Below are 10,520 nucleotides of genomic sequence, written 5' to 3' on the forward strand. Positions count from 1 at the left end.
GGGAGCTCCTGAAGGGAATTTAGCAAGGCAAAATTTATTGGCGAATAAACCACGGATGAGGTTTGAGTTTAATAGGTTTTCCGAACACCGGTTGTTCTAACTCATTTGTTTATATTTTATTTTTTTCGAGAAAATGGTATTCAGAAGACTTCCAACGCGTATAATTGCGCATATTTTTGCTGAATAAAGTTTGATGACCATGAACATTGATATTGTAAAGTTATTAGTGTTTCATACCCAAAAAACATATGATCTTCAAATGTTAAAATTTAAGGCAGTAGACAGACATTGTTTTCATGAGATGACATCAGGAAATTCACACAATTATGGTGATGATAAAACCTGAAATGTTGCTTGGATAATGTTGATGAAAGCTCATTAAGGCAATAAATTTATAATTAAATAATATTAAACTTTGTAACACCATCCATGGGAAGCATATGGAATGACTTGCATTCCTTTTTCTTAACCCGAAATTCCAGCACACCGATATGGCTAGCAACGTAGCAACCATCGTATTCGTAACCCATCGTCGCCGTCGTTCCATTTAAGGCGGTTTATGAAGCGGAATAAGCGGCGGTTGCAATTTTGGGGGCTTTTATGCATACCGCATTCCGCCAGGGTGCGGTCGCGTCGCGTCAGTAAAACTGCAACTGACAGTTTGGCAGCATGCTTGCACTCAACTCAATCGAAAGCAGAAACCCAGAACCGCACAAAAAGTGAAATGATTGAACGTGTGTCAGTCGGTCCGGTTGGTGGGTTGTGTGGCCAAAAGGGCTTCGTCCGTTTGAGTGTCGAGACGAGAACAGGCAACGCAAGAGGCTTGGGCTTGCGGGCGGGGTAAGAAATGTAAGCTGGTATGGTGTTAATGAAGAATGAAAATTTCCACAAATGGTAAAAACCGATCAATTTGCAATATGTTTCTTGTTCGAAGTGATTGACGGTGTAGTTTAAGCGATAATGGATTTAGTATATGCTTGTTTGTCAGAAGCAAACAGCCACTGAGAGGTACTGCAGTTCAATACATACGTTGCGATTGCGTATTGTGGTTTTTTTTTATATGATGAAAGTGAAGTTAATAGGTTGATTTACAACCAAAATTGTTTTTTATTTCAATAATAGGTAATGCCAATGGTAATATACAATATTGAAGACCAATTCTTGATAGAGCTGGAATTAGGGCGCAACAGCTTTTGTAAATAATGACTTCTGTAGATGATTTCTCGAAGCTCAAGGCACACCCACGCAAACTAACATAGCCAACGGGAAGGGGAAGTCTTCCCCTACCCGATGGCGACGTTGATTTGAGTGAGCGAGTCTTGGCTTTCTAGAAATCATCGAGAGAAGTCATTGTTTACAAAAGCTGTTTCGCCCTAATTCCAGCTCTATCTAGAATTATCCTCTCGTCATATCATCTCCCAATGTACATTGATGCTGCAACCCAACTGTGCTTTTGCTTCTTATCGTTCCATCGGGATTCCAATCGCAGATGATTCTCATGAAAGAAGTGAAAAATTGTTGAATGAAAATTGGTTTGCCATCAGTTCCGCTTTGTTCAACTCCGTTTTTCTCATCCTTGGCATTCACGGGAGAAGCAATATTGTGTTTTACTCTTCTTGACGGGACAAAGTTTGATTATTGTGAGCTATGTGAGCAAACTCATAGTCGATGATTGTCCACGGTAAATTGGTTGTCATCATGGTAGAAAATTGTTTTGCAGCTTCAGAGAGGTGAAGTTTAAATAGCATTTCCAACTTTTCACCAAGATACAGTTCTAACTTTTGATGAGCAAAGTCTGCCATTCTAGAATCTGGAAAAGGTGGAAACATTTGAACAGAAACTATAAAGTTCAAAAATAGCCAGCTGACAAAACCAGTTTAAACCACACGAGCGGAAAATCTACGAAATCGGTAACAGTTAGTAGCTAAATGGCCCATACATGGCTAAAAGCAAACATCCAACATTCAATGGGTCATTCTGCCTGCCAGTGACAGAGAGTGGGTGTTTTGCGAACTCCTCGTTTCTCACACGCACACAAATATTAATTATTCGCACGGTCTGGTTTGAGGATGCCACTGATTATGGCACCAAAAGAGGCGCGAGTGATTAATCGATGTCGATTAATTTTGTCGCCGCCTACATCTTCATATTTTTGCCTGCATGCTTTATGGATTCAGCAAGAGATGACTTTGCCTTTGTGTCTCCCTACTCATCTACCCGCTTCACAATTTGACCAAATTAGGTGATTAGAAAACGAGGCCGGTCTTTAATTGCTGATCGCTGATGTTGAGTAGTATAGGCCACGTGTATTTTATGTCTTTAATTATTACGTGTGGATTAATTAGTTTTTAAGAGATATAATCGGTATCACAAATAACATTACATTTCTACTATGTCGGTGTATAAGAGTCTCACAAAGAGCAAAATAGTAGACATCACAGCCAGGCATGGAAAATCATTTACATTCATTTACATTCATTTGCCTCTAACTTTTTTCATCAACAGCATTCCGCAAAATGATGTACATAGAGCTTTAGTAGGTTTTGTTATTAGCTTCAACTGTTGCCCTTAACTCAAATCTGTATCTCTTATGCATCACGAATTAGAGTGGGCAGAACTTGTTACTGTTTTTCAGTGAATGTAAAATACATTCATTGAAAAACAGTAGTGGCTTCTGTTCGCTCTGGTTTGTCCTGCATAAGAGATACGGATTTGAATTGTTAAAAAAATAACAAATGTTAATAACAAAACCTACAAAGGCTCCATACATTATTTTACGTAATTCTGTTGATGAAAAAAGTTAGAAGCAAATGAATGTAAATGAATGCACGAAATGAATGTAAATGATTTTCCATGCCTGTTCACAGCATAATTTTCAAAAGCTTTCCTACCCCTTCGCTTAGCAAATGAGCACTTCTGCGTTAACTTCAAATTACTTCCAGCGGAAGCGCAATTTAGCGTCCAGTGAATTACAATAAGGTACACCGGGGGAAGTGGGACTTGGGAGGTAATTGGGATCATTGGCCAGGCTGAGATACTATCTCCTACTTTTGAATAGAAATGATTATGTTCATTATCTCTTTAAACCTTGTTTTTGATGTTGGGCTACGTCTGTGATATGGGGGTACACTTTGTGAAAACCAAAAATGGAACATGTAACGAAACTATGAAAGATTTTGAACGTTAATAACCCAGCTGCCCCTGGACCAATTTCAATATTATTTTATCACCAATAGATCAAAAATATTTCTACGCTCGCTAGCACAGTTGATTTTCAACATATCAACGAGGGATTCAGAGGAAACTCAAGTCGCACCCGAAGTCATTCTGGAATTACGTAAATGAGCAGCGCAAGGAATCCGGCCTACCTTCTTCAATGGTGTTGAATGGAGCAGTTGCTTCCACTCCTCAGCAGATCTGTCGCTTGTTTTCTGAGAAGTTCGCCAGTGTTTTCACGAATGAGAGATTAACTGACGAACACGTTGCCCTAGCAGCTAGTAATGTTCCACTGTACGGTCAAACACTGGGTGCGATGGATGTCAACGTCGAGATGATTTCCACTGCCGCATCACAACTCAAGTCGTCCTTCAATCCAGGACCCGATGGCGTTCCATCCGTATTCCTGAAAAAGCATATCGCCAGCTTGCTGATGCCCATGCTTCACCTATTTCGATTGTCCATCTCGAGTGGTACATTTCCATCTTGTTGGAAATTCGCACATATGTTTCCTATCGTTGAGTGCAGTTTCGAAGTTATTCGAGTTAGTTATCATGGAGCCTCTACTGTCTCATTGTAAGCAGTATCTAAGTGGTGATCAACACGGCTTCACTTTCGGTCGTTCTACTTCCACAAATCTGCTGTGTTTGACATCGTATCTTACGGAAAGCATGGCAGAGAGGACTCAAACAGACGTCATATACACCGACTTGTCAGCTGCCTTCGATAAGCTAAACCATGCCATCGCGATTGCCAAGTTGCATAGACTTGGGGTCAGCGGCAACCTCTTGCAATGGTTTCGTTCATATCTCACTGATCGGCAACTGATGGTTGCCATTGGTGACAACCGGTCCAATATCTATCTAGCTACGTCAGGAATACCTCAAGGAAGTCACCTGGGACCTTTGATTTTCTTACTCTACTTCAATGACGTGAACTTGATCATCGAAGGCCCACGACTATCGTATGCAGACAATCTTAAAATCTACCTACGAATCCGCTCGATTGATGACTGTCACTTCCTTCAACGTCAGTTCGAAGCCTTTGCCAGCTGGTGTAATTTGAACCGAATGGTGGTTAACCCCACTAAGTGTTCTGTGATCACTTTTACTCGGAAGAAAGAACCAATCACATTTGAATACAAACTTATCGGCACTGTAATCGACCGTGTGAACCATGTGAAAGATCTGGGTGTTATTCTGGATTCTCAACTTACGTACAAGCAGCACATCTCGTACGTTGTCGACAAGGCGTCTAGGACATTGGGATTTATCTTCAGGATAGCAAAGAATTTCTCCGATATCTACTGTTTGAAGTCACTGTACTGTTCCTTGGTGCGATCCATTCTGGAATATTGTTCTGTGGTCCAATGGTGCTGAGAGAGTTGAGTTCGTTCAACGCCGTTTTCTTCGATTCGCTCTGCGGAAGCTACCTTGGAGAGACCCATTTCATCTGCCCAGCTATGAAAGTCGTTGCCAGCTGATTGATCTGGAGCCTCTCCGAACTAGAAGAGACACCTCTAGGGCCCTGTTCATTGCGGACACTTTACAAGGTAGAATTGATTTCAGTGCAATCTTGGGGCAAGTCAACATTAACGTCCAACCCCATGCGCTACGTAACAACGTTATGCTGAGATTGCCACTTCAGCGCACAAACTATGGCATGAACAATGCAATAGGTGGGCTGCAACGAGTGTTCAATCGAGTCTCGGGCATCTTCGATTTCCATATGCCTCGACAGCTGCTACGAAGATACTTCTCATCGTTCTTTTCTGGCACAGTTAACCGTGAATGATTGTGTGTTTTATTTATGTATTTTATTCTTAGTTTTTATTTTTTGACTTACCTATATAGGTTACTTAAATCATCATTGGGACTATACACAGCCTGTTGATGCAGACAAATAAATAAACAAGAAACTTTTGAAAAAGTGGTAGAGCTCAAGCATTATCCAAAAGCGTTGAAATATCTAACAAATCCACCAATTAGGTACATGCATATGCTTCCCCAACACAGTCATCAGAGAGTTGCTAGTGGACGAAACAAGTCGAAGTGGCATTCACCTCCGATCTTCGGGTGTGTGCGAATAGGGAGGATGCAATTGCGTATTCTCCAGGGTTGTAATCTTGTAACCAAACTTGGTAGCAGGGGCGCAAGTGATTTTTATCGATTCTCTTCATGGACTTTCCCTTTCGTTAATAACTCGACGGCAAACACATTCATTGATACGTTTGTTTTTCTGGATGATAGAAAAGCATAGCAGAAATAGTGCGAAATAGGTTAGTGAAGCCATGGTCATAAAAAGAGAAAATCGATGAAGAGAATTGACTTTCACCACTCTGCTTCTAAGCCCCTTAATTCAGTAGCCGCCATAGCAATAAAAACTGGCATCGCACAGCTTTTAGTTCTTGGGTTACACTTGCTAGTTGCAATCAGAGATGCCGGGCTTATTTTGAAAAAAAAATCTGGCAAAACCTGAAAAAAAAGTCTGGCAAAAATCTGACACAGAAAATTAACATAGTAAGCTGCCAGATTTCTCAAAAAATCTGTCTGGCAGAGCTTAAATTTCTCTGGCTGTGCCAGATAAATCTGGCAACCTGGCAACGCTGGTTGCAATGCTGCTGTTCGACATAAAGGACCACCAAACACATGAAATTACACTATTTTATAGGGATGCCTAAAAGTCCAATTATTCGATTAACGATTAATCATAAAAATTTTGTCAGCTATTCGATTAAATATTAATCGAATTTTCAATTATTCGAGCGCGTAACCAATAACCCTTCTTATTTCTACTCGTTTGATTTAGCGCGGTAGAGAAAATAAATAGAAGTACTAATTTATATGAACAGGCATATAGAAGAACCATGACGTGAAACGGGATCATAAATTCACCGAAAAAAGGGTTAAACGCCTTTCTGCTACAGGCTAAGATTTACCAACTTGTTGAGAGAAGGAGTTTAACGAGAAAATCGAAAAAGGGGAGGAGCTTTAGCAGGGTGGACACAGATATTCTGCGGCCTTCCAAACTGTCGCAGACACCAGTTCAACCCCTGTCCAGCAGCAGACGGGCTGAGACTCTTGCGAATGCCCAATCATTGAACCGAAAAATATAGGATTGTCCGGTCCGCTTTGCTGATCTAGCTGCCTACACGTCATCATCCTTTTTCAAAGGCTTTAAGCCAGTACAACCATAGAGGTAACTCTAAGACCACTGGGTCCCGAAGAAAATCATTATTATTTTTGGCTCACTCAGTACCAGAACAACGGTCCCAAGCAGTCCCAAGCTATTTCACTCACCCCTGCATGTTCTGCATGAATCCACACACCCCTGATGTTATCTGTCAAACTTTCATAGCGAATCAAAACAAACATAGTGTAGTAATAGAATTTCAACTAGAATAGGGTACGTTAATCGTTTGCTTGGGACCAATAGGCTACTAAAGTGGTGAGCCAATTTAAAATCGTTAGTTTCGTATTGATTGTTGGTGGTACTACCATCGGCCCTTCTCAGGGCCACCAAGATTTTCCAAAAGAGTTAAATTTCTGTACATATCCCAACTAAAATTCATATCAAAAGGTTCTTTTTAGGTTAATCATAGTCATACTAAAGAGAATAAACAGATAGAACCCCGATGAAATTCCTATTCATACACAAAACACACGCTCCTGCTGCAGTTAGAAAATAACATTTATTACATAAGACCACGTAGTCCTACGTAACCATTACGTACAACCAACCGGTGGCAACTATCGATTTTAAATTGGCTCACTACTTGACTAGCCTATTGGTCCCAAACAAACGATTAACGTATCCCATTCTAGTAGAAATTCTAGTACTACACTATGTTTGTTTTGATTCGCTATGAAAGTTTGACAGATAAAATGAGGGGTTCATGGATTTTCCTATGTTTCGAGGGGTGCATCGATTAGCTTGGTACCAAAGATAGTACCAGAGCTGAGCCAAAAAGTTGAGCACGTTCCTTCTGGACCTTCTTGTCTTAGAGTTACCTCTATGGTACAACCAACAATCAATACGAAACTAACGATTTTAAATTGGCTCACTACTTGACTAGCCTATTGGTCCCAAGCAAACGATTAACGTACCCCATTCTAGTCAAAATTCTAGCACTACGCAATGTTTGTTTTGATTCGCTATGAAAGTTTGACAGATAAAATGAGGGGTTATTGGTTTTTCCTATGTTTCGAGGGGTGAATCGATTAGCTTGGGACCGAAGAGAGTACCAGAGCTGAGCCAAAAAGTTGAGCACGTTATTTCGGGACCTTCTAGTCTTAGAGTTACCTCTATGGTACAACCCCATAAGGCTGTCCATTGTAGTTTTGTTTTCTCAATGTGAATTATTCACACGATAACATTTATATTTACTGGGATGAAAAGTTATTGAAATGCACACGTTTTTCAGAGACTTAATACGTTTTATCGTTGTAGAAATCCAATGCAGGAGTACAGTGGTTTTGTCCCGAATAGGTCGATTAGTTTTCAACTTCTCTGATTCAAAGAGGTCCACCTTAATTAATATGTTATTCAATTTCGAGACCATACAATTGTCAATCCAGCTAAACATATTCGAGGTGAGTTGACCACTTTTCGAGGGGGACGACTCTATAGATAGACTCACAATATGGTGAATTTGACGTTTCTCGCTGTGAAAACTACCGAACTCGGTAATGGAACGGTTTGTTTACCGAAACTTCAGTAAAATATTTCACCGAAGTCAGTGATGAAGCTGATTTACAGATCTGCCGGTAATTTTTTTTACCGTTTTCGTTGAATTGAAATGAAATCACCGAAATTCGGTAATTTTATTTACAGTTTTCAGCAATAGAGCGAGAAAATACCGAAACATCTGTAATTTTTAGGATTACCGATCTAAGACGGTAATTTTTTTTACCGAACTCAGGGTCTCTGTTTAAGTGTGTATCTACGATGCAGAAAAGATTGTGTTTTGCTGTGGCTAGCTGCACGCACGCTGAGTAGATAGAAGGAAGATTTATGTTGATTTTGAAGATTTCCTGCAAAAAGATGAAGCACAATGCAAGTAGATGCGAGAAATGAAAGATGATTTTTCGAAGATTGGTTCGCTAGTGTGAGATTTTTTGAGCATCTAGAATTGAGATTTAGATGTGTCGCCCCCCTCGCCACTTTTCACGGCTAATGTTTCAACATTTTTTCAGTATTTATGAACCACCATTGATTTTGGGATTGTCATACGAGCACAGACAAACAGACATAACTCTCGCAAGTTGTTCATCGAAGCAGCATTTAACGGTCAATTTAAAAGTATCGTAGTTGGTAGTACTGCCATAGAGGTAACTCTAAGACCACTGGGTCCCGAAGAAAATCATTATTATTTTTGGCTCACTCAGTACCAGAACAACGGTCCCAAGCAGTCCCAAGCTATTTCACTCACCCCTGCATGTTCTGCATGAATCCACACACCCCTGATGTTATCTGTCAAACTTTCATAGCGAATCAAAACAAACATAGTGTAGTAATAGAATTTCAACTAGAATAGGGTACGTTAATCGTTTGCTTGGGACCAATAGGCTACTAAAGTGGTGAGCCAATTTAAAATCGTTAGTTTCGTATTGATTGTTGGTACTGCCACGTGTAGCGCGCATAGCCATTTCCCTTGAGTTTGACGTTTACACACTACCGCCATCTGTTCAGCGTACTACCCACCACAGTGTACTTAACAGATGGCGGTAATGTTTTAGCGACGATGTTTAACAGTGAGAAATACTCAATGTGTTATGTCTGTTTGTCTATGATACGAGTTTAATCATACCACAAGCACAGACAAATAGACATAATTATCGCAAGTTGTTCATCGAATGCTTAGTGTACCTCATCGAAAAAAAAAGCTGAAAAATCATAACCAATAATAACTCAAAACCACATAATTGATCGAATCTGATCAAAATTCAATTGGGACAGTTTTTGAGAGATTTCAGTCAACTTTGTCACTTTCTATACTTATTATCGTCAGGGGATAATTAAGATCTTGTTCGAGCGGTTTGAAGTCTAATGTTGAAAGGTCTGCTGCCCATAATCTCATATCAGTCCCGTACGGAAAAAGTGGGCATTGAGAAAATGGCAGTCGAAGCTACGAAGTGCGATTTCCATGAACATTTGAAACATATACAATATATTAATATTTTTATCAAGTTAAAATCAGTTGCATTGAAGCTTGCATGTTTTGTTATATCAGCGAAAAATATGGCAACTCGAAAATCTCAGAACTTGTAGCTTCACCTCTGCACGATTAAATTTGAGGATGGGATAGATATGCGATTACTTTGCTTGATGGGACAAACTAAAGAGCCTGAATCTATAAAGAGACGACATGTCAAAATTGGAACAATCGATTGTCTGTCAAAGTTATAGGAAAAGTCATTCCAATCGAGCAGAAGACCTGTCAAATGGATAAGATGTCGCCTCTTTATAAATTCAGGCTCTTTAGGAGAAACTAGAAATACTGAGCGGGAGAGATGGGCGGAGAGAATGTCAAATTAACTGTCAAATTCTGAGCCAATCGAACATTCCCATTAGAATTTTCAAAGGATTTTTTCTTCTTACTACATTCAATTTGAGAGTATTGCAATCGAACAGAAATTCAATCACCTTTATGTTCCGTGTGTGCACTGAATTATTATTTTGCACTAAATCGAATCAAAAGTAATAGTCATGTGAAATGCTAGCTTCTAGCAAGGGTTGCAAGATAATTTAGGTAGAAATCCCTGCTACCGAGTTGTATTTTGACGTAGGAATACGTCTTTCGGCAACATATTGGAGGTGCAATTTCAAAAAACCAAAATCGAACGAATTACGAAAAGAGGTCAGGTTTTGACCACATATAACTCTGTCAATATTAGATGAATTTTAATTCTAAACAAGCCAAACGATTGGAAATTTATCTACCAATCTGCTTAAATGAACACTTTATCAATTTTCGTTAGATCACTACACAAAGTGTTGCAATGGTGATCAAAATTATCACCGATTGCCTGCAAACAGCGCATTCCCTAACACAAATTTAAAAATCAAATTCGATCCTGTCTCACTGAACGGTGCTCATTTAATCACTTTGTGTGGCGATGTCCAGTCGACGGTGTCCGCAGCAGCATCATCAGCAGCAGCAGTGCTTTCAGCGTGTGGCGTTGAACATTGTTCTCCTGTACACAACGAAAGGCAGCCTGCAAGCAGCGTGCTGCAGGACCCACATGAGCTTCCATAGAAGGATTAAGAAGCCGCACCGCTATGGATCGGAATCAGTTTCTTCG

The sequence above is a fragment of the Ochlerotatus camptorhynchus genome, unplaced genomic scaffold (genome assembly GCF_037179485.1).
Source record: "Ochlerotatus camptorhynchus isolate MF236.1 unplaced genomic scaffold, CSIRO-AGI_Acam_v1.1 ptg000183l, whole genome shotgun sequence".
NCBI classification, from domain to species: Eukaryota; Metazoa; Arthropoda; class Insecta; order Diptera; family Culicidae; genus Ochlerotatus; species Ochlerotatus camptorhynchus.